Raw genomic sequence first — 25,399 nt, 5'->3', positions numbered from 1 at the left:
CTACACCTCTGGTTACTAACTCATGGGCCTCTGGTTTCCTTCTCCTGAAGTCTACAATCAGTTCCATGGTCCTATTGCCTTTGAGTGCTGATTCATCACCCCCTTTGATGCAGCCTACAACAGTGGTGTCATCAGCAAAACAGTATATGGTGTTGGAGTTGTGTTTAGCCACACAGTCATAGGTGTAAAGTGAGTAGAGTGAGGGGTGTAAGCATAAATCCCTTTGGTGCTCCTGTGCTGATGGGGATTGTGGTGGAGATTTTTTTGCTGATCCAAACTGACTGGGGTCTACAAGTGAGGAAATCCAGGATCCAATTGCACAAAGGGGTATTGAGCCTCAGGTCTTTGAGTTTACTGATTAGTTTTGAGGGGGTGATGATGATGATGAATGCCGAGTTGTAATCAATGAAGAGCATCCTGATGTGTGCATCTTTGCTCCAGATGTTCCAGGGTTGTGTGAAGAGCCAACAAGATAGCATCTGCTGTAGACCTGTTGCTTCAGTCGGCAAATTTGGGCAGATCCCAGTCACCATTCAGACAGGAGCTGATATGCTTCAACGCCAGCCTCTCGGAACACTTCATTACTGTGGTTATAAGTGCCACTAAGCAATAGTCATTTAGACAGATTACCACACTCTACCTGGGCACAAGTATGCTTGACGCTTGCTTGAAGCAGGTGGGTACCACACACTGCCAGAGTGAGGGGGTTGAAGATATCCTTTAAGACAGTAGCCAGCTGGTCAGCACAGGTCTTCAGTACTTGGTCGGGTACTCTGTCTAGACTGAATGCTTTCCTTGGACTTACTCTCTTGAAGTCAGCCTGTATGCCATCTTCAGATACTGAGACCAAAGGATCCTTGGGAGATATAGGGGTGTGCAATGGTTCCTCCCTGTTCTGGTGGTTAAAGCAAGCATAGAAGGCATTGAGATCATCTAGAAGTGAAGCTCTGCTGTCCCCAATGTCGCAAGATTTAGCTTTGTAGGAGGTTATGGCATTCAAACCCTGCCACAGCTGTCGAACATCCCTCATTGATTCCAGTCTAGTCCAGAATCTCCACTTTGCCCAAGAGCTGGCTCTCCAGAGATCATACCTGCACCTCTTGTAGCATCCTCGACCTCCTGACTTGAATGCAAGTCAATCAAGTTTGCCCTTGGTAAATTAAGTAAGTAAGTACACCACCAAACAGACTTTGTATCTTGTTAATTCTCTAGCTATGGCAAGCCCTTTTTGAACCTCTTCTCACTCTCCCTAGTTCTACCACACTGAAGACAAATCAGTTGGAATGGATTTAAGCTGAGCTGCAATCTCCATTTTAACTGTCTATTTTTGATAGCTGATGACTGACCTGACTATTTCAATTTGCCTCCATCTTCTACTCCTCATGAACCTCAGTTCATCCCAAATTCTGTTGCCGCCTCACGCCCTGCCTGTTCCACCTCATCCAGGACTCACTCTCCTCATTCAGCCACCCTTCCAATCCGAAATTCCAGTCTCATCCAATCCCATTCTTCTGCTCCATTTCTTTTCAGTCCTGATGGAGGATCTAGGCCCAAAACTTTAACTACTAATTTCTCTCCAAATAGGCTGCCTGACCAGCTGAGTTTCTCCAGCATTTTCGGAGGCTGAGGCCTGGAGCTCAAGGCACTGTCAACTGCGAGTCCCGAGGTCAATACCGAAGAATGAAAACTGAAGATCAAAGACTGAAATTGGCCAGTCTAGATATCAAGTCCCAATGGGCAAAGTCCAGGTCTGCAGGTGTGCTAATACAATGGGCAAGTGAGACACCTGATGTCTGTGAGCCCATGAGTCCACTGAAGCCTGGGGGCCCAGAGGCGGCCTGTACTGCAGTTGGAGGACTGTGAAAATGGGTGAGTGGGTGGGAGGGAGGAAAGGGGATTGTTTGAAGTTGCTGGTTGCTTCTTGCTGGTTTCCTATTGTTTTTTCCTTGTATTGTTCTGCTGACCATTGTGGGCTTGCTGTGTTGGTGCCAGAATGTGTGGCAACACTTACAGGCTGCCTTCAGTGCATACTTAGTTTGTGTTGATGTGATGAAACATTTCACTGTATATTTCGATGTACATATGATAAATAAATCAATCTGGATCTGAATCTGAATCCATTTCTGGAAGTACAGAGCCATTGCTACTTGGTCCAAAGCCCTCTCCACTTCCTTACAGGTCCTATCCTTCATCAATATCACAAAAGATAATTGTGCCGTCATCACCACATTGGTCTCGACCGGACCTTGGCACTTCCAAACTGGCTGCTGCATTTCTTCAAAAGTGCTTCATTTATCTGAATCGGGACGTCCTCTGATTACTGAAGTCATTTCATGATACAAATCTCCCTTTCTCTCACTCTTCCTATCTCTTTCCTCTGCCATTGATAAAAAGGATTCCTCTACCATCTGGGCCATAAATTCTGGATCCCCTTCCTAAATCTGCTCTTTCCTTGTTTGGGTTCTTTCCTAAAACCCATTAGCCTTCTAAAGTCTTTTTTCTCTTTTTATATGACTCCCTTTTTGGCTCCTTAAACAATTCTCAATTGCACCTTTGTGTAGCTGTTCTTCCATATTAAAGAATCTAAATGCTCTTCTCGGTCCTTCCTCTGTTCCACTTTCAATGTTCACTTCCTTCCTTTACATTGTACCAGCTTTGATTGAATGAGTGACTCTGATTCTACAGAATATTTGAATTTGTGCAATTACCATATTATTTCAGTCCACTCAGATTTATTGCCTGTGATTTATAACACTTCATTCTGGTTGAGCTGCAGAAGTTGACTGGAACAGTTTATTGCAGCAGAATTCGACTACTGTGGGAAAATGATCGTAGCGCTGGAAGTTTAAATCAGGAGATAGGAATCATAAAATACTATTTTAATTGTAGAATTATTTGTGAAGAAAAGGAGCAATAGGCTCCATTCTTTTTTCTGGTTTGTCAGTGTCACATACGTTTGACTTGTAGTGAAGTGTGCTGTCAAAATGAGTGTTGAGAAGAGCCAAACAGCGTCACCCACACCAGCCCTGCACTTTAAGATCTTGCCCTCAGCTCCACACCGACATCATGGGTTACTTAACTATTTCATCAACAGAGGCACTCTGCAAATTAGAAGGTGCATTGATAAAGCGTTATAATACCTGATTATAATGCTGTAACAGCCACAAACATGTTCAATGTTTTGACTGCATTACTGACTCTTACATTTTTGGTCTTTAAGTGTCCGCTATTACTTTAATCAAAACCAAAGTCAATAACAATCACAAGCTCCAACCATTTGTATTCGCCATTAATTAACAAGCTCAAGTACTGGCATTTGTATCTAAATTGAATAAAAGTTCATCATAATGATGGAAATGAACTGAAAATAAACTTTAACAACAGGAATTCTGCAGATGCTGGAAATTCAAGCAACACACATCAAAGTTGCTGGTGAACGCAGCAGGCCAAGCAGCATCTATAGGAAGAGGCGCAGTCGACGAAGGGTCTCGGCCTGAAACGTCGACTGCGCCTCTTCCTATAGATGCTGCTTGGCCTGCTGCGTTCACCAGCAACTTTGATGAAAATAAACTTTAATGGGAAGCATACATTGCAGTCTCGTACCTCTATTTTAAGCATTTACTGAAAGAACTATCATGTGTACCTCTCCTCCAGAGGCTGAGCTGTCACCAGTCACTTTCAGTTAACACTCTAATTTCACTCACATACATGCCACATGGGATTTCAGTAACCACTGCTGATGAAATCAGCCATCTGCTTCACCCTACCAACTCAGTTGTGTGTGTTGCTCAGGATCTGCAGAACTTCTTGTGTTTATGACACAAGTCTCTGTTACAAGTGTTACGTTTTGTAAATCCCAAACATTAAACTGATTGAAAGGAAAGGACAGGAGCTCAGAGGTAACATGCCTAGCACATTTTTATTCCAAATGAGGCACACACGTAATGTGGTGACATGAGGACATAATCCATTTACATATTTATACATATAACTTATAATGGATTAGTTAAGCAAAAAAGAATGTTTAATCAAACAATACATTTACAATATTACTAAAATATTAAATACACAGCAGTCCTCCCTGCTTAGCTATAATAGGCATCCGTTAGTCTCGTGAGACCATGGATTTGCAGCTTAGAAGGTTTCCAGGGCGCAGGCCTGGGCAAGGTTGTATGGAAGACCGGCAGCTGCCCATGCTGCAAGTCTCCCCTCTCCACGACACCAATGTTGTCCAAGGGAAAGGCATTAGGACCCATACAGCTTGGCACAGGTGTCGTCGCAGAGTAATGTGTGGTTAAGTGCCTTGCTCAAGGATACATACGCTGCCTCAGCCAAGACTCGAACTAGCGACCTTCAAATCACTAGACGACTGCCTTAACGACTTGGCCATGCCTAGCTATAAACTCCAACTCAAAACAGAATGCAACTCAACTTCATTATTGTACATCCACAGCATAGTAAATTTTAAATTGTCCCATTCAGACCTAAAGATTTAATTGTTGTGGGGGATAACATCTTGCCTGACAATGTTGATCATTCCGCTTGGTAGGAGAGAATTGTGGCTGTGAAATGATCTCTGTTTCTGGGGCTTCCTCAGTGGTGATTGTAGGAGTTAACTCTGGGACTGCAGGAAGTGGCTCTGACAGTTCTGAAAACCTTTCTTCTCTTTCTTTTCTCCCTACTTCAAGACACTCTTGACATCTTCTGGACATGTTAACATTTACAGTGAATGTACAGTAAACGTGCTCAATCTGCTGATCTATCCCAGGCCAAAGGTTCCAGGCACCGCTTTCAATCTGACCAAGCCCAGTTGATGGGCATGTAGCTCTTCCAACACTTTAACTCTCAGCTTGGATGGTACAGCAGCTGTCAATCCCCACATCAGACAATCTCTGTCCTGGGCAAGTTCATCCTGGAACTGACAAAACTGGGGGAACTGTTGTTTCTGCTGTACACATCAGCCATTTTGGGTGGCCATGTAGACATGAGACAGTGTTGGGCCTTTTCTGGTTTCTCTTTTGGATTATCTCTGCCATAACAGAAAGCTTTTTGATTTGTGTTAAGGAGAATATGTTGAGAGGATTAGATTAGATTATGAGGAAACGCAGTACTCTTTTATTGTCATTTAGTAATGCGTGCATTAAGAAATGATACAATTTGTTCCCGCAGATTGATATCACAGAAACACAAGACAAACCAAGACTAAAAAAACTGACAAAAACCACATAATTATAACATATAGTTACAACAGTGCAAGCAATACCGTAATTTGATAGAAGAACAGACCATGAGCACAGTAAAGAAAGTCTGAGTCTCTTGAAAGTCCCATCATCTCACACAGACAGTTGAAGGAAGAAAACTCTTCCTGCCATGAGCTTCCAGTGCTGCAAACTTGCCGATGCAGCATCCTGGAAGCACCTGACCACAGTCCAACTCCGAGTCCATCCGAAAACTTTGAGCCTCCGACCAGCTCTCCGACACTGTGCACCGAGCCCATCTCTGCCGAGCGCTTTGACCCCGGCCCCGGCAACAGGCAAGCGGCAAAGCCGAGGATTTGGGGCCTTCCCCTCTGGAGATTCTCAATCACACAGCGGCAGCGAAGCAGGCATTTCAGAAGTTTCTCCAGATGTTCCTCCGTGCTTCTCACGGCTGTCTCCATCAAATCAGGATTGTGCAAGGCATCCTACTTCACAAATACGATATCAATTTGGAGCGGCCACACGCACTGAGTCGCGCCGCCATCTTCTCCTCCCCTCCCCTCCCTTTTGTAAAACTTTCCAAGAGTAAACGGGATAATCTATCAGCATTTCCATGATTAGTTGTCCTCCTGAGTTTGATCTTGTAACTGTGTCCTCCGAGAAACAGAGCCCATCTCTACATTGGTGTCACTGTTGTTGGTGGATGCCCTTCTGTGGAATGAGAATGGACACTAGTGGTTGATGATCAGGAATAAGTGTAATCTCTCTCCCATACAAATACTGGTTGAAACATCTTACACCACAAACCAGACTCAAGGCCTCTCTTTCAATCTGTGCATAATTTTTCTCTAGAGCAGTAAAAGAATGTGATGCGAAGGTTACTTCACTTACATCACTCATAACATGTGACACGACTGCACCTATAGCATAAGCTGATGTGACACAGACAAGCTTCACTGGGTGATGTGAATCATAATGTATGAGTACACTGTCGATTGTCACCATTTCCTTTACCTTTTGTAAAACCACCTCTCAATGCTTCGCCCGCTTCTATTTCTTCCCAATCTGTAGTAATGAATTCAAGGGATGGAGTACAGTAGCCGGGTCTGGTAAACCATATATATATATCTGCTGTAACTGGGTTACCTGTCTGGACACGCCCCTCTGCTGACTGCCCCTGTGGCTCCTCCCACAGACCCCTGAATAAAGGCGATTTCGCCATTGCTCCTCCTCTCAGTCCAGGGGCAGACACTCAGCATGGAGGTCACATTTTACTGTGAATAAAATTGATGCACCATGAATTAAACTCCAAAAGACTGGAAGTAGGGTAAATACTGAAAGGCTTTTATTCGCAGTAAAATGTGACCTCCATGCTGAGTATCTGCCCCTGGTCTGAGGAGGAAGAGCAATGGCGAAATCGCCTTTATTCAGGGGTCTGTGGGAGGAGCCACAGGAGCAGTCAGCAGAGGGGCGTGTCCAGACAGGTAACCCAGTTACAACAGATATATATGGTTTACCACATTTCTGACAACCGAGTCCAGCTTCTGCCCTTCACATGTGACTGAACTACTCAGCCCAGAAGTACTGTTTTTACTGACAGAAGAAAGGGCTATAAAACCAGTCGCTTTGGGAAGATGGGACTCATCAGCCATGGTTGGCAGATCATCTAGGAGAATGAAAACTCTGATCTCAAACCTCCAGTGCCATGCGGCTATACCCACTCATGGGGAAGGCTTCCGGAGTAAACCCTGATGGAAAAATCTGAAGCTGGAGTCCCTAAGGCAGTCCTACATTGAGTTCAACACTGACGGGCAATCCTGTTGCACTGCTTGAACCAAACTGTATCAGTCTCTGCCGTTCCTTTGGATTCATCAGCTGTGTGGAAAGAGGGGAGCCTGCTACATTGGCAAAAGCTTGCTCTCCATATCATACTACCCTGACTTGCGCACTCTTTCATGTATCACGTAGACAGTGCTGGTGCAAGATCTATGGTCAATCCTGATCAACGGAGGGCCTCATGTTATTGTCACGTGTACTGAGGTACAGAAAAAACCCTGTCTTGCATACTTTTCATGCAGAGCAAGTCATTACACAGTACATTTCGGTAGTACAAGGAAAATAAAGAAACAGTCCAGATAATAAAGTACAACAGCGACTGTGAAAGTGCAGTGTGGGTAATAACATGTAAGATTTTAATAAATTGGACTGTGATGTTTTGAATCCATTCAAGTGAACCATTCAATGGTTTTATAACTGCAGATAGAACCAGTCCTTGAGACTGTTGTATGCGCTTTTAAACTTTATCTTCTGCCTGATGGGAAAGAGAAGAAGAGAGAATGTCTGGATGTTTTACTGGGGAGGCAGGTAGTCCATGCAGGTTGGTTTCTGTTATGTGCTGAATTGTGTCAACAATTCTTTACAGTTTCTTGCAGTCATGGGCAGAGCAATTCCCAATCAAAGACACATCTAAATAGGATGTGTATAGCGCATTGATAAACATTATCGAGGGCTGATGGGGACATGCCATATTTCTTTAGCCTCTTGAGGAGGTAGAAGTGCTGGTGAGCTCTCCTGGTCGTGGTTCCTACATAGTTGGACCAGGGCAGGCAACTGGTAATGCTCACTCTTAGTGGAACTTATTACTGGATTTGCAAAGGGTGAACGTTTGTACAGGTGTCTACTGACCTGTCATGTAGGATGTGAAAATTCCCATGGCTCTTTGTGGATTCCAGGAAGATTTCTCGTATTCGTTTTTTTGGTTCTTTTGTCTTATCACCCATCCCTGATGCACCTCCTGCACAGTTACAACACTGGTGGAACTGCTGCCTTACAGCTGCAGAAACCCAAGTTCAGTCCTGGCTTCTGGTGCTACCTATGTGGAGTTTGTACATTCTCACTGTGATTGTGTGAGCTTCTACAGGTGCTCTGGTTTTCTCCCGCATTCAGAGATATATTGGTTAATTTCCCACTGTAAGTGGCCCCTAGTCTAGAGAGGTGGAGGAAGAATCAGGGGAGCAAATAGATTATAGAGAAGAAAGTGGAGGAGTTGTTCTGAGTGTTTGGTAGTTTCATGGTGGGCTAAATGTCCTCCATCAAAGGAAATAAGGAAATAAGATTCTTATTCAGACCATAAAGTTTACAGATGTGACTATTCTTGACATAATGTACTGACATTTTGTTATTTTACCCCCCTCCCAAAAACATTGGCATAAACAGAATAGAACTTTGAATTCTGAAGTAGGGTTTACATCTGAGACATGGTAGCAAATGCTGCCTGTTTTATGGTGCATTTTTATTAGAGACACTTTCACACCATACTAGAGAAAGTCGCAGGTCCAAGCTGCTATTTAACTTGGCTACGTAGAGAGGCAGGGGCCCCATTATATTTTCCTCCGCAGAACCTTTACACTATTGCCACCATGGAATGATCTTCAAAGGTCCGGTCAGCCAGGATAAGACGAGCTCAAAATGAAAGGTGAAAATTAAACCGCAGATGTTGGAAATCTGGGATGAAAATGGAAAACAGAAACAGAAAGAGAAGTAGAGACAGAAAATGTTCAAACACTCGGTGAATCAGGCAGTATCTGTGGTACAGAGAAATTTCAGATCAAAGGCTGTTCATCAGAATGGGGAAGGAGAATAAACAGAATTATTTTAAGTTGCAGATAAGGTGGTGGAAGAGATAGGCAAGTCAAAATGAATGTCCGTGATAGGAAAATGTGGGGTTGCTGAGGTGATTCCAATGTTTCTGATTTGGCTGGTTCATTGATTAATGAGGGAAGTTAAAGAAAGGTTGAACAAAGAAAGAGGAATGTAAAAGACCAAAACGTAGGTTTGGGTGCCGTTTTGTGGATTTGGTATCTACCTGAACTGAACTGTTCCAATGAACAGATTTAATCCTAATTGTTTAAACAGCATCTGTGGTGAGAGAGAAATAACGTTAACATTCCAGGCCAGTGTCAGTACTGAGAAAGTGAGAAAACAGAAGGTTTTAAGTCGCAGAGAGAGAGGGGGAGATCAATTCTGTCCAATTGACAACGTGTTTTGTTTCCTTGTGTACCCCACTCCTACTTTCTCTGCACATAATCATAGACTTGGTTTCTCATTTTTAAAGTTCCAATGAAAGGTCACTGATATAAAACGTTCACTGTTTCTCCCCCTCAGTCGCTGCCCAACCTGATGAGAACTTTTGACTCTTTTTGTGGTTTCTTTTATTTCAGACTTCCAACAACTGCAGTTCCCTTTTTTACTTTTTAACACCAACAGATAATGAGGTGATGAGAGTGGGCCCCATCATGTCACCCTAATATAGAATCTGCACTTGGCTAGACCCCTTAATCACTGGAGATGCTAAAAAGTGTTTGGATCCAGCATCCCAACCCATTCCCAGTGAAGATCCAAGGTTCTGAAAGAAGATAAGGATGTAGATGTGTACAGCCTTTAGCAGAGTACAACTGCATGACATGTTTCAGAAAACAGCAAATATGCAACAATACAGGATCTGAAGGGACTTTTCTTCACACCATAAGGGGCTGGAATCTGGAATATGCTCAAAAGGAGCTCTTGTACCTTTAAAAAAACATCTAAAGAGCATATGAATCACCAAGGCATAGACGGATACTGGTAAGTGGTCTCGTATAGGTTTATACAATAGTCAACATGGACAGGATGGGCTGAAGAGCTTGTTTCTGCACTGTATGACTTTCTTTGACTCTCTACTCAACAAAACAAAATAATAAAGGGTTCTGCTCTCATGAACAGGTGGCAATCTTCTCCCTCATATTTGTGCTTTCCCTCTGCTCCATTGGCACTGATGAATGCCACACAAAATTGTCAAACAACTCAGTTGTCAATGTTTTAAATTAGAACAAAAGATTAATTTCACTCAGCATACTGAATGCCGAAATGGACATCTTGCTTTTTTTCTTAAATATCCATTTTTGAAAATGTTTCATGAAAGCAGAGAAACACAATCAAACTGTGTGGTGAACAGGTGATATTATTGTGCTGGCCTAAATGGGCTGGTATGGACAAATTGTGTTGATAACAACATTTTCTTTTGAATATTGAGTCCTGGTTAACAGTCTGAAAATCAGCAACACTGTTTGTTTTAACTTTCTTGCAGATATTTATCATTAATTCCACTGTAAAAACACTGTCTGGGCATTGTAATAGATGTGAATATCTGTTAAGCTGGAATCTTGATAACACTGGTGCAGTCTTAACCTTACAGAATGCAAACACTGCACCTCTGGGAATTCTCTCCAGTAGAAAGAAAAAGCCGTACGTTTATTATTTTTTTTGGAAAACATGGAAAAGCCTGAGGCATTCTTCCTGAGAAGGCTAAAGAGTCAACTGATAGAAGTTTTCAGATTAGAGAGCTATTGTATAGGCTAATGATGCTGTTTCCATTTGTAGGTAGTTCTGAAAGAGCAGGAAAAAAAGAGAGGTGAATGAATATCCAATAAAGAGTAGAAGGAAGCACAGAGTTTTCACAGAGATCTGAAATATAGAAACAGAAACATAGAAACCCTACAGCACAATACAGGCCCTTTGGCCCACAATGTTGTGCCAAGCATGTCCCTACGTTAGAAATTACGAAGCTCTATGTACCTATCTAAATGTCTCTTAAAAGACCCTATCGTATCCGTCTCCACCACTGTTGGCGGCAGCCCATTCCACGCACTCACCACCCTCTGAGTGAAAAACTTACCCCTGCTATCTCCTCTGTACCTACTCGCCAGCACCTTAAACCTGTGTCTTCTTGTGGCAGCCATTTCAGCCCTGGAAAAAATCCTCTGACTATCCACACGAGCAATGCCTCTCATCATCTTATACACCTCTATCAGGTCACCTCTCATCCTCCATGTATTACCTTCTGGGAAGAAAGAGCTGAATAGCAAGGAGGCAAAGCCGTGGAATCTAGATAATATAGAACAGGAAGGGAAGGGGAGAGCATGGCGATGGAATATGATAAAGGGGAATAGAAACTGAAAAACTGGTGGAAACTAATCGAGTTAAATATTCTGTCTGGGTGGCCTCCACTAGATGGCATAAATATTAATTTCTCCTTCCAGTTAAAAAATAGCTCCCCCTCCCCTCTTCTTCTATTTCTTTCTCTGGACGTTTCTCACCTCCCTATCACTTCCCCCGGGTCCCCTCTTCCTTCCCTTTCTCCTACAGTTCACTTTCCTCTCCTATCAGATTCCTTCCTCTCCAGCCCTTTACCATTCCCAGCCACCTATTAACTTCTTGCTATTTTCCTTCCCCCCCCCCATCTTTTTTTTATTCTGACGCCTTCCCCCTTCCTTTCCATTCCTGAAGAAGGGTTGTGGCCTGAAACATTGACTGTTCATACATTTCCATAGGTGATGTCTTACCTGCAGTGTTCCACCAGTTTTTTGAGTATGTTGATTTGGATTTCCAGCATCTGCAGAATTTCTCATGTTAAAATTTTTTGTTATGTAATCTTCATAAAGTTTTACTTAGCATTTTCTGTCCTTCGAAATACATTGTACCACATCAGACTGAGACAAGTAGGATAATCAGAATCAGGTACATTGTCACCGATTTAGATTCTGTGGTATTTGTTATTTTGTGGCAGCAGTACCTTGCAAAGATATAAACTTACTGTAAATCACAAAAATAACTTGTCACGTACCCTGTGACGGGTTAAAGAACCAGCAGAAATGGAAAACACTTTGGAGTCTGGTATTGCCATTAACTAATACTCATTTATTAGGAACTATACAATACAGTAATAAAATTCAGCTATATCAAACAAGTTAGCAATGATTATATATATGTTATATATGTTTTATATGTTTGTGTATATATATATATATATATATGTGTGTGTGTGTGTATGTGTGTGTGTGTGTGTGTGTGTGTATGTGTATGTGTGTGTGTGTGTGTGTATGTGTGTGTGTCTGTGTGTGAGTGTGCGTGTGTGTGTGTATGTGTATGTGTGTGTGTGAGTGTGTGTGTATGTGTATGTATGTATGTGTGTGTGTGTGTGTGTGTATGTGTATGTGTGTGAGTGTGTGTGTGTTTGTGTGAGTGTGTGTGTGAGTGTGTGTGTGTGTATGTGTATGTGTGTGTGTGAGTGTGTGTGTGTGTGTGTGTGTGTGTGTGTGTGTGTGTGTGTGTGAGTGTGAGTGTGTGTGTGTGTGTGTGTGTGTGTGTGTGTGTGTGTAAATAAAAAAACCAAGCTTCTTCAAGCCTAGGGGTAAATGGATACAGTCTTACGGTGATGGGTAAAGTTCAGTTCAGTTGTGGCATTGAGTTGAGTAGTGATGGAGAGAGAGAGGTGTTGTGGTTGTTCGAGTAAACTGATGCTGTCGATTCTTCCCATTGTCCTCTGAAATCCTTTAGAAGTCACTGCATGTGACTACAACAAGGGGACCATTTTATGTGGTGGAGCTATCAAACCCAGGCGAGGGTTGGACACACTAATAACTTCCCACCGGTCAGACCTTTTCCACACTGTGAGAGCCACTGTTCGATTCTCCAGATCGATCCTCTAAAAACCCACCTTTCTGTGGGCACAACAAAGCTCATCCAGTGTCCAAAATTATGTGTGTCTAACAACCAGCTGACCTTGTATTTATCTTACCATCCTGAACACCTGCTGTCCATCAAGTAGCTCCTCCCTTCTCTCTCTGTAGGAACTCAGAAGCAGGCAGTGTCCTTGCAGAAATTCCAAACAAACTGTGAGCAGTCTTTGCCTCTCTCTCTCTCTCTTAATAACAAGTTGTTTATGCTGTACAGCTCTCTCTCTCTTTTTACAAGCACAGTTCATATGGGATAATTCAGGATCCCATCACAAACTCAAACAAACAAAGGTCAACAAGGGAGTGGTCATAAATTCAAGGACCATTCAGAATCTAATAGAGGGAAAAACATTGCTTCTGAATCATTGAGTATGGGAATTGAGGCTTCTGTATCTCCTCCCTGATGGTAGTGGTGACAAGAAGGCAAGCCCACGATGGTGAGGATCCTCAGTGATTGATGCCATCTTCTTGATGTACTGCCTCTTGAAGATGAAGATATCTTTGCTCCTATGTTTGTCTGAATGAAAGAACTTGAAAGCTAGGATGTTAGGAAATATAGAGGAAGCTTCGCTGAACCCTAATGATTCAGCTATGAACAATAAATTTAGTACACTGACAAGCCAATGAAGAACAAAAATGAGAGAGAACAGATATGAAGAACAACAGGAAACAAGGTAACTGAAGACTAGGAGGAAGCTGGCTGGTGAACAAGGACTGAGGGTGAGAGCTGGGTTTAAATAGGCTGCAGGTGGTAAGTTGGAAGTGACAGGTGACTCTGGTTAGCTGGGTTTAGAATGGGAGGCGCCTGCCTGTGCAGGCCTGACAGGACATCCACTCCCACCCCCAACATGACTGCCACCCAACGGCCCAGAATAATCCAGATGGGTCCAGTGGAACTCTACGATGAGCAATGGAACCAATATGAAACTGGACACCACTCTGAACCTCTCTTCTGCTGTACCCTTCTTAGTTGACCAGGGTCTGCACACCCCATCCACGATGATGTGAATCCACCAACCAGTTAGCCGTGTACACGAGACCATCTTCCACCATCCTGGGCTAAGGTAGGTCCATGGACAACGGGCTTGAGGCAGCACCTGTGGAAAGTAGGTGTAATGCTGAGGTTCGGTGGCAACTGGAGTCGATAAGTGACTGGATTGGCGCGATGGTGATCTTAAAGAGACAATGAACTAGGGGGAAAGCATGTGGGAGTTAGCGCGCAGGGGCAGATCTCGGGTGGACAGCCAGACATGTTCCCCAGGTCAGAGCAGTCTGACTGGGCACCAAAGGCAATGGGCCAGACACCAGTAGGTGTGGTTGGCAGCTAGGATGACCTTCTGTGTCTCTTCCAATCATTCCAGCATCGGTGAAGCAGGGCCCCGGCAGATGTGACCATCACTGCTGGTTCCTTGGTGGTTGGCAGCCATAAAGCACTTCAAACGATGACATACCTATGGCAGAGGAGACAGTGGAACAGCTTGGTCTAGAACAGATGCATTCCACCTGGAAGGGTTAGAGACAGTGAGACATCACAGAAACCTTTCCCACTTGCTGGTTGCCTCTTTATGATTGACCGTTGGTCTGCAGATGATAGCCAGAGGACAAACTCACTGAGGTGTGGAGGACAGAGCATAAGGCTTTCCAGAAGTGGAAGACAATTGCGGGTCCAGGTACACCACAATATCCTGAGGAAAGCCGAGAAGGTGAACTACACATTGGAGAACCAGGTCCGCCATCTCGATGGCTGACGGAAATTTGGGAACAGCAATAAAATTGGTGTATTGGAGAACCGGTCCACCACTGTCATGGTCACCCTGGCCCCATTGGAAGGTTGAAATTCATGCCGATGTGGGACCACAGGTGTTGAGGGGCTATCAGGAGCTGCAGGAGCACAGGGAGTTGCTAGTTGGAGGAATTGGACTGAGCATATTGAGGGCAGGCAGCAGTGAACTGATGTACATCTGCAATCATGGTGGGCCACCAGAACCGACGTCACAGGGAATCCGGAGTCCCTCGTGCTCCTGGACGGCTGGAGGGGGGGAGGAGTGGGCCCACTGGACTCTTTCAGAGCACCTAGCCACTGGAATGTAGATACAGTTGTCAGGTCTGTCGGCCAAAGCAGGTTTATGCTGTAGGGCCAAGTTGATCTAGTTCATAAGGTCCCAGATGACTGGGGTTATGATCTGAGAGAATGGATCAAACTGTCATGAGAGGGTGTCCGCCTCAGTGTTCTTGGAACCAGGTCAGTAGGAAATGCTGAAGTTGAATTGCTCGAAGAAGAGGGTCCAGCAAGCCTGACGTGGGTTGAGTTGGCAGGTGTGTTATATGGATATGAGGTTCTGGTGGTCAGTCCAGATCAGGAAGGGCTCAGTGTTTCCCAACAGCCAATCTCTCCATTCCTCCCTGGCCCATTTGATGATGAATAACTTCCTGTCTCCCACTCCATAATGGTGCTGTATAGAGTTGAACTTGTGTGAGAAGGCACGAGGATGTGACGTCCCATCCAGTTGTTGTCGGGAGAGGTTGGCCCTGGCACTCACATCAGAGGTGTCCACCTCTACTACGAAAGGTCTGGAGGGGTTCAGATAGTAGAGAATAGGAGTGGTAGTGAAGCGTCTCTTGAACTCTTCGAAAGCAAACCAGGTTATTCATTGTACCAAGAATACATTTTGGCCAGTGGTATTTATGACACCATCTTCCACCTAGCCCCCAGTAGATGCGGATCAGCGTTTATATGCTCTGGAAATCCAATTTGGTGAAGATCTGGGCCTCGTGAAGTGCTACAAATGTGTTATCCATCAAGGGGAGGGGGTTGTGGTTCTTATATTGATTTTATTGAGTCCATGGTGGTCAATGCAGAGACCAAGATCCCCATCTTGCTTTTTCACAAAGAGCAATCCTGCACCATCTGGGGGCTAGATGGTTGAATGAAGCCAAGCTGTAGCACTTTGGCAACGTAGTCATTCACAGCTTATGTCTCAGGAAGGATGGTGTTTGTGAGGAGGTCCATCGCCCATTCGTGTAGTCTGAGGCAGCTGGCTTCCTTTTTGATGAAGTCGAGGGCTAAGTCATGGTATTCCTGTTGAAGTTTTGAGAGGTTGAGTGTTTCTTCTGTCTCCACAGAGTTATGGGGAGAAGTCACCTGAGGACGCAGGTAGTCCATCCGGGGATCCGGAACTCAGCAATGAACCCGATGACCAGGTGAAGTGCAGGTCATGAGTGGAGAGTCAGGGGTAACCCAGGATGAGAGGAGTCAATCAGGAGGAGTTGGCTGGACTCTCAGTGCTCACTGATACTCATGCGCACAGATGCTGTACAAGCTCTGGCCACCCCAGAACCCAAGGGATGGCCGCGGTGCAGAAGAAGTGAAAGACAGGCTCTCTAGGGAGTCTGAGCTGCACACGCAGAGTCCGGTCCAGAAAGTTGCCTGCTGCACCGGAATCCGCCAGAGCCTCCTGTGCACGTAGAGCCATTGGAAGTGTGGAGGACAGACAGAGTGAGTCAGGCTGTACTGTTGAAATGAGGGGCCGGGGGAAGCTTACCAGACAGAGAGTCCCTCGTCTCTACCTGGTGGTGCCATTTTCCAGACACAGTGGGCATCTGATGGGTTGGTGGTCAACTGCTCTGCAGTAGGCACACAAGTTGTTCCTTCACCAACGCTTTTGTTCTTGGGGCGTTAAAGGGGCTCTTTCTAGCTACATGGGTCCTGGTCGCATCGTTGAGGTTCTGGCTGATGATCTGGAGAGTCATTTCATAAGGTGCTTATCAATATGGAGGGCCAGAGCAATGAGGCTTTCCAGGTGGGTGGGCATCTCTCGAGTAGACATTTCATCCTTCTAGTCCTCCAAGAGGCCGTGATAATAAAGGCCCAGCAAAGCTTTCATGTTCCAGTCACACTCTTCCGCAAGGGTCCTGAACTCCACGGTGTAATCCAGCACCAAGTGTGAGCCTTGACACAGGCAAAGAGTCTGATCCACTGATTCCCTCCCACTTTCCAGATGATCCAAAGTCCAGTGTAACTTAGCAGTGAACTCCTCAAAGCCATTGCAAATAGAGGATCTTTTTGTCCATGTTAGCTGCAGGCCAGATGAGAGCTTGCCCAGTCAAGAGAGAGGTAATGAAGGTAATCTTGCCTCAGTGCAGATGGTTGAAGCTTGAAGAGGAAGATACACTGGGATAGGAATTTGTGGCGTCGGGTTGGAGATCCATTGAACTGTTCAGGCACCAGAATCCAGAGCTCAGAAGGAGCAGGTTGCCCTGCATGGGGTTGCTGTATATAGACAGAGTTGGTTGTGAGTGGTGAGCACATGGGCAATGGCTTCTTGCTGCTTCTGATCATGTGTTCATGATAACGTACAACTTCCTTTAGGCGAGCAAACTCTGCTGGGTCAATTGCTGGTTCACTCATCCTATCAGGAAATATAGAGGAGGGCTGTCCCAAAAGCAGAACAGCAGAGATGAATTAGTAATAAACGACACTTTTACTAATAAACTACAAAATAACAAGCCACAAGGAGCCACAAAAAAAAAAACAAGAAGAAACAGTTACTAAACACACCAGGCAACAGGGTAACTGAAGGCTGGGAGCAATCGGCTGGTTCAATGGATGAACAAGGACTGAGGCTAAGAGCTGGGTTTAAATAGGCTGCAGGTGATATGCTGGAAACTAATGGCAGGTGACTCCTGGGAGGAAACTTGGACGTGCTTGTCTGTGCTGGCCTGACAAAGGTGTCAGGAAGCACTTCCAATATCTATTAGAATCCTCTGTTTAGGTGAATTAAAAGAAATACTGAGGCCTAGAAATGCGATAATTTGGCAAAATATCTGGATTTATTGGGTTAATTGAATTTTATCAATATCATGAACTTAAGTTTTACTGGCAGACTGTGCAGTCTCTTGCTAAATATGATTAGGCATTTAGACTGGAAAGATTGTGACCCTAAATTTTTGACCCAAGTCTACATACAAGTCATGTTGAGGTTTAATGCTTTCCCTGCATTTGCAATGATATTATATTCTGTGGTGTGTTAGGTTTCATATCCACAAATTATTCTGCACAAATAAGAAGCTGCAGTAGAACTAAAGCAAAAATCCAAGACCTGCTTCAACATTAGTTAGAAGGAGCCAAGTCATCTTACTGAGCTAAGTGGAGCAGTCCTGCTTCTGACCCGTATGTCTGTGAAACAGGAATGGTATCTACCCTGTCCCCATCAACTCTTGTGCAATATCTGCTCAGCACAGTTTGATAGAAGAGGTGAAATTTCCATCCTATTTCATCTTAACCTATGATGGTCTTGCACAAGATGTGCAAACAGAACATGCAGAGCAATTTAATTCTGCCTATAAAGATGGCTTTAATCTAATTTATTTGTAGCAAATCTATTGTATGTGCCGTCATTAAGTCAATGTTCACAACCAAACTACAGTAATATGTTAGAGCAGAAGACATAAGAGCAGCATTAGACCATTCTGGCTATCGAGTCTGCTCCACAATTCGATTATGACTGATTTATTTTTCCAATCCTACATTTATTCATTATCTTCTGATATGAATTCCAAAATGAGTGGCTGGCATTAAAGTAAGAGAAGTTTTCAGAACAAAAGAGCAGTCAGTTACATGGCCGATGGAGAAGTCATGTGATCTCAGCCTCGATTGCTTGTAAGAATCAATTACAAAGTTCAAAGTTCAAAGCAGATTTATGATCAAAGTATGTATACTTTATACATGCTTGAGATTCATCTCCTTACAGGCAGCCACAAAACGAAGAAACCCAATGGAAACTATTTTTTAAGAAGACCGTTGAACATCCAATGTGGAGGTGAGAGAAATAAAAACATGTTGTGCAAATGATATAAGTAAGCAAATAACATTCAGAACTGAAGTTTATGAAAGTGAGTCTCATCCACAGACATGAAGCCAGGCATCACTACAGCCGATTCAAGGGCAGGCACAGCCTTGGTTCAGCACAGAGCCAGGTAAACATCACAGAGCAGTAAGCTGAACCAGCCCTGCTATTCTGATCTTTTCAATCTGTTTCACCGTTTAAATTGTCCAAACATTGGGTCGATCCTCGCTCTTACACCCGAGCTCTCGGGCCTGGGCCCTGCCACCTCAATTTGGCTCAAACCTGTCATTTCTATTTATGGTGCAACTGTAACGAAAACCAATTTCCCCCGGGATCAATAAAGTATGACTATGACTATGACTAACTCAGCCTGGTGGTTAAATTAATGAAACCTCGTGTCTTTCCCCACACTTGGGCCCAGGCTCTGCCACACCTCCACTCACCTCCACTCAGCCTGCCGTGCCATACCACAACCGTATTGCACCTTCCAGACTTCAGTTCACACTGCAAAAATGTCAGGTCATAGAGGTGGCTCTATGTTCAGTTCCAAAAGGGAAGTTACGTGCTATTGTTTAACAGAAAAGGATTATTAATATGGTATTAACATGAATTAGTGTGGTTCCTTAATCCTCCAGTCCCTGGATTTGAAGCTAGCGGTGATCTGTGATGGTGTTTTATTCTCGTGTCCATGTTTGTTCCAGTTCTCAGTGGAAACAGCTGCTGACTGCACACGGACTGAACAAACCTGTTTTACCATCAATTACACTACTCCATTGATGGAATGAAAACAGTCCAACATATATTTTTTAACAATTGTCCAATTTGTTAACTAAATTACCAGACAACAAAACTCTGAAAACTCAACACAATATTCCCTTCAACTACTGGCAACGCTCAGATGCCGCAAAGATTTCAGCTGTGGAGGAAAGGAACGTTGCATCGTTGCTATGGGATTGTTTCTTTGCCAGTTTATGTCAAAGCAAGATTGTTGGACGGGAGTTAAAAGCTGCTTTTGTCTGTCTAATCCACATCATGCATGGTCTGGAAGTGCTTGATAGTCACAGATGTTGCTAAAAGTGGAAAAAAAAATCCATTTCTCACAAGTGGTTCCCATAGCCTTAATGAGTATGTAGGAAATTATCCACTCCCTAAGTAAAGATCAATATCTAACCTTTTGCTCAAACTATTCACTTCATTTATTATTCAATTTGCAACTCTCCCCTTGATTTAAGTAACATGTTAACTGCTCTTTCCCTGCACAATACAGCTAGACTGATACACTGGAGTAAATTATTCATAATGATGAAAGAATATTAAGGATAAAAAGAAAATAGCATATGGCGCATGCCTGACCTCTTGAGCTCCTCTAGCATTTTGTGAGTGTCTGGAGATAATTTCTTTCATCCTTGCCCTGGTATTCAACAACTTTTAGTGGACTCATCATCGTCTAAAGAAGCTCCCAGTCAATATCTATGGAAACAGTCAGTTTACAAACCCATTAGTTGTTGACCCTGGAACCTGACTATATAGGCCCTTGGATTATATAGTAGATCCTACCAATTGTAGATCATGGGAGCTATGAACCCCAAATTGTAGATTTTGGCCACTTTTAGACGCCATCAGCAGTCAAACCTCTCCAATTATAATTCATTTCAAATATACTTACTTACTGCCTGTTATGCTGCTGGTATTTGGAGTAGCAATGAAGTTCCTCCATCACTGTCCTTGGCCATCTTCTCTATTGTGCCCCAGGTGTAGGTCAAGGTCCTCAGTCAAACACACATATAGAAGGATTCTTCATTGTTGTTTCCATAACAATTTTGTTTTACCAGTCAGGGTTGCTAGCCCTCAGCTGAACTCCTGAACATGGAGGACCGGTGGACCACTCTTAGTCTGGCCTATAACCTTTGACCTGTTTAGCATGGGTGACCCTACCAAGAGCCAAAGCACAAGACCCTCACTCCAGTCAACATAACTTTTGAGTCACTGAGGCACACAAGCCTCTATACTCCACGATAAGTTTGTGGTCCATTTGGAGGATTTCAAATATACATCTATCCCTTTATAGATCCTGTCATATTCAGTCCTATTCAGTCCTATTCAGTATTGTATGTGTCATTAATAGAACTCACCAGTCGTAAGTTATCTGTTATTTTTATTGATCCTTCAGTTATGTCCTGTCAGAAATACATACTATCGGTTATTGAGTAAGGTATTTGTAGATCCTATGACTACAAATCATTAGCTTTAGGTTCTATTGTGTCATAACTGCATCAGTTAGAACTCTTCTAAACACACAACCTGTCTTACATCCCACCAAGCTCCAGGGTCCAGCCAGATTAGATCCAGCCAGTTTCCAAAGCCACCAACTTAAAGAGCTAATTACAATAGAGCTGAATGGAATATTTAATTAAACACCCTTTAGTTCATATCAACCTCTAAATTAGGGAACCCATTTGATATACAGAACTATCAGGAGTAATTGGAATGCATCTGTATGGTGCAAAGCACAGCAATTTCAGATGTAGAGAAGAATTAATTTATCAATAAAGCATGATCACAAATTAACTGAAAAATGCCATTGTATACTTGATTTCCAAAACAAAAACATTGGTAAAGTTCCACAAGTACGGCTGGTCCTTCAAGTAAAGGAAGTTCCAACAGAAAAAAAAAGTTTTGAAAAATACAATATAAGCAGGTGAGTGAGATGTTGCAGTCAGTGTTAGTACTGCCATCACACCATGATGGAAAGATCGGAGTGACTAAGACATTTATGTCTGCTCATCCCTCATAGGCAACCCTGACCTAGACTCAGCTACACAATAAGGCAGTGTTAGAATGAAATGCAGTGACTGCTGGCTACCAGGCAACCAACTGAATGTACAATAAAGTAGAATACAAACAGATGAGGAGAAAAATGAACAGAACTATTGGGAAAGCAAAGAGGAAATGTGAAGTTCAATTAACATGGAGCGTTAAAGAAATAGCAAGATATTTTTAGTCTCATTTATTTTCATTTTCAGATCTTTTCTATTAATTATTATTGAAAATCAAAAAATACATTAAAGCAATCAAGTCAACATGTCAACATGTACAATAAGAATTAAATTATCAAATAACTGATTAACAAAGTTAAACAATATATCAATAATAATGAGAAAAAACAAAATGTTAAAACTATTTTTTCTTTTCTTTTTAAATCTTTTTATTGAGTAAGTATACAAAAAAGGTAAGCCATATAAACATTAATACAATGTTAAAGTATAATAAAATTCCAAAAGATAACAATACCAAAAAGAAAATACTACAATGTAATTTAAGCATAAGAAACCAAGATAACATAATAGTTTACTAAATTTTATATATATCAATAGAAAAAAAGAAAAAAAAACCCCAAAAAAAAACCCACCGTGCAACTAACTAAAAGCAAGGCAAAGCAATGGGCTAACTTGAAACCAAACAGAGTTAAACTTAAAATCACGTCCTCAATCCCGACCTCCATTAAAACAGTGAAAAAAAAAACAAGAAGGGTAAATATTACATTAAATGAAAATATCGAATAAAAGGTCCCCAAATCTGTTCAAATTTAAATGAAGAATCATAAAGGTTACTTCTAATTTTCTCCAAATTCAAACATAAAATCGTCTGAGAAAACCAAAAAAAGGTAGTTGGGGCATTAAGCTCTTTCCAATGTTGTAAAATACATCTTTTCGCCATTAAAGTAAGAAATGCAATCATTCTACGGGCTGAAGGGGAAAGATTACTAGAAATTTTAGGTAGTCCAAAGATAGCAGTAATAGGGTGAGGAGAGATATCTATATTTAATACCTTAGAAATAATATTGAAAATATCTCTCCAAAAAGTTTCCAAAGTAGGGCAAGACCAAAACATATGAGTTAAAGAGGCTATCTGCCCCGAACATCTATCACAGAAAGGATTAATATGCGAGTAAAAACGCGCTAACTTATCTTTGGACATATGTGCTCTATGAACCACTTTAAATTGAATTAGGGAATGTTTAGCACAAATAGAGGAAGTATTAACTAATTGTAAAATCTGCCCCCAATCATCCACAGAAATGGTAAGCCCCAATTCCTGTTCCCAATCTACCCTAATCTTATCAAATGGAGCTTTCCTAAGTTTCATAATAATATTGGTTATCTGATTAATTTTTTCCTTTCTGATTCTGGGTCGACGGACATTTGGCGTTTTCTGCATCCTCAGGAAAAAGATTTTTCCTTCTTTTCACATGTTCATCATTCCTATTCAAGAATTGATTATTTTTTCATTGATTCTCGTCTCATTCCTTCAGTGATTAAATGTGATTATGATTCTATAACCATTTCGGATCATGCTCCACTTAAGCTTTCTATTAAAATTATGGCCAATATACCAAACAATAGACAATGGCGTTTTAATTCGCTGTTGCTTCAGGACTCGGACTTTGTTAATTTTATGAATGAACAGATTGAGCTTTTTTTTACAATTAACTATACAGAAGATATTTCGGTTAACACTCTTTGGGACACTTTTAAAGCCTATATTCGGGGTCAGATTATTTCGTATTCCGTTGCTTTGAGGAAGAAACAGAAGCAGGAGGAGATGGCAATTGTGGACAAGATTAAAGAAATTGATAAGAAATATGTTATGGCTCCTTCTGAGGAGCTATACAAACAAAGAACTGAACTGCAAATGGAACACAGTTTACTACTCTCGTCCTCGATTGTAAACCAATTAAAGAAAACAAGAAGTGATTTTTATGTTCACAGTGATAAAATTGGCAAGCTGCTGGCTAATCAATTGAAATCTAATTATGTTAAATCTCAAATCAATCAGATTTATAACCAAAATGATCAATTGATATTGGATCATGTGGGGATTAATCAAACCTTTTGTGATTTTTATTCTTCTTTATATCAATCAGAGTCTCCTCGAGATTCTAAATATATGAATGATTTTTTAGATAAGTTAGACTTCCCTCAGATTTCACGGGATATGTCTTCTTTATTAGATACTTCCATTACAATGGATGAGATTAAGAATGTTATTTTTTCTATGAATCTGGGGAAAGCTCCTGGCCCTGATGGATTTACCGTTGAATTTTATAAATGTTTTGCTTCTTTATTGATTCCTTGGCTCTATAAGGTTTTTGAGGCTTCTTTGAAACTTGGTAAACTTCCGGAATCTTTTAATAGAGCATCAATTTCTTTAATACTAAAGAAGGATAAAGACCCTGCTCAATGTGCATCTTATAGACCAATATCTTTATTAAATGTTGATTCTAAAGTTTTTTCTAAGTTATTAGCAAATAGACTAGAAAAAGTACTTCCTTCTATTATTTCGGAAGACCAAACGGGTTTTATTAAAGGTCGTTACTCTTTTTATAATATTCGTACATTGTTAAATATCGTTTATACTCCCTCACAAAATGTTCCTGAGTGTGTTATTTCTTTAGATGCCGAGAAAGCTTTTGATAGAGTAGAATGGCCTTATTTATTTAAGGTGCTTGAAATGTTTAATTTTAGCTTGAAATTTATATCCTGGATTAAACTGTTATATTACTCCCCTGTAGCCTCGGTTCGCACTAACTCTTTAAACTCACCTTTTTTCCCTCTCTTTCGTGGTACTCGACAAGGCTGTCCTCTTAGTCCCCTATTATTTGATATTGCATTAGAACCTCTTGCAATTGCTATTCGAGAATCTTCAAATATTACTGGGATAACTCGGGGATTAAAGTCCCATAAATTATCACTCTATGCTGATGATTTACTTTTATATATTTCTAATCCTGAGAGATCCATTCCTGCTGTTTTAGAGTTATTAGCACAATTTGGTCTTTTCTCAGGTTATAAATTAAATCTTAGTAAGAGTGAACTTTTTCCGATTAATAAACATCTTCCCTTATATTATAAAAACTATTTTTTTTTGGAAAAAAGAACCCCTACTAACTAAAACAAAATAAAAACCCTACTAACAAAAAAAAACAAAAAAAATCCATTGGGGGCACAACCCCAGAGCTATACTTCATACAAGCTTCCATAAAAGAAAAACATCAATCCGCCAACCAAATCCATTTAAACAAGAATCAGAAGGGGACCGTCTTAATCAACTCAAATCAAATGATAGTAGCGGGCAAAAGAACCCCACCTTTTCTCAAAGTCAAATCAAGGATCGAAAGTTCGACTTCTGATTTTCTCCAAACTAAGACATAACATCACCTGAGAGAACCATTGTATCAAAGTGGGAACAGAGACATCTTTTCATTTCAATAAAATAGCTCTTCTGGTCAATAATGTGACAAATGCAATTACATTTTGGTCTGATATAGAAATATCATGAATATATGGAGGGATTATACCAAACAAAAATGTCAATTTTTTAGGTTGTAAATTAATTTAAAAGCTTTAGAAACTGTAGAGAAAATAGATTTCCAAAACTGCTTCAATACAGAACATGACCAAAACATATGTGTCAATATAGCTGTCTCAGTTTTGCATCTATCACACCGACTATCAACATTAGCAAATATGTTAGACAGTCTCTCCTTTGTCAAATAGTAACGATGTACAATCTTAAATTGAATTAGAGAGTGACTGGCACAAATTGAAGAAGAATTAACCAACTTCAAAATCCACAACCAATCCTTTGTTATCAAGGTCATGTTAAGCTCTTTTTCCCAATCTTGCTTAATCTTAAGCAAAGGATAATTTTACTGTTGTAATAGTAAATTATAAATTTTCCCAATAAACCCTTTCACTAAAGGATTCATTTTCAAAATAATGTCTAACAGGTCAGAATCTTG

The sequence above is a fragment of the Mobula hypostoma genome, chromosome 25, assembly GCF_963921235.1.
Source record: "Mobula hypostoma chromosome 25, sMobHyp1.1, whole genome shotgun sequence".
Taxonomy (NCBI): Eukaryota; Metazoa; Chordata; class Chondrichthyes; order Myliobatiformes; family Myliobatidae; genus Mobula; species Mobula hypostoma.
The sequence above is the reverse complement of the archived record's forward strand: the minus strand, read 5'-3'. Positions refer to the sequence as shown.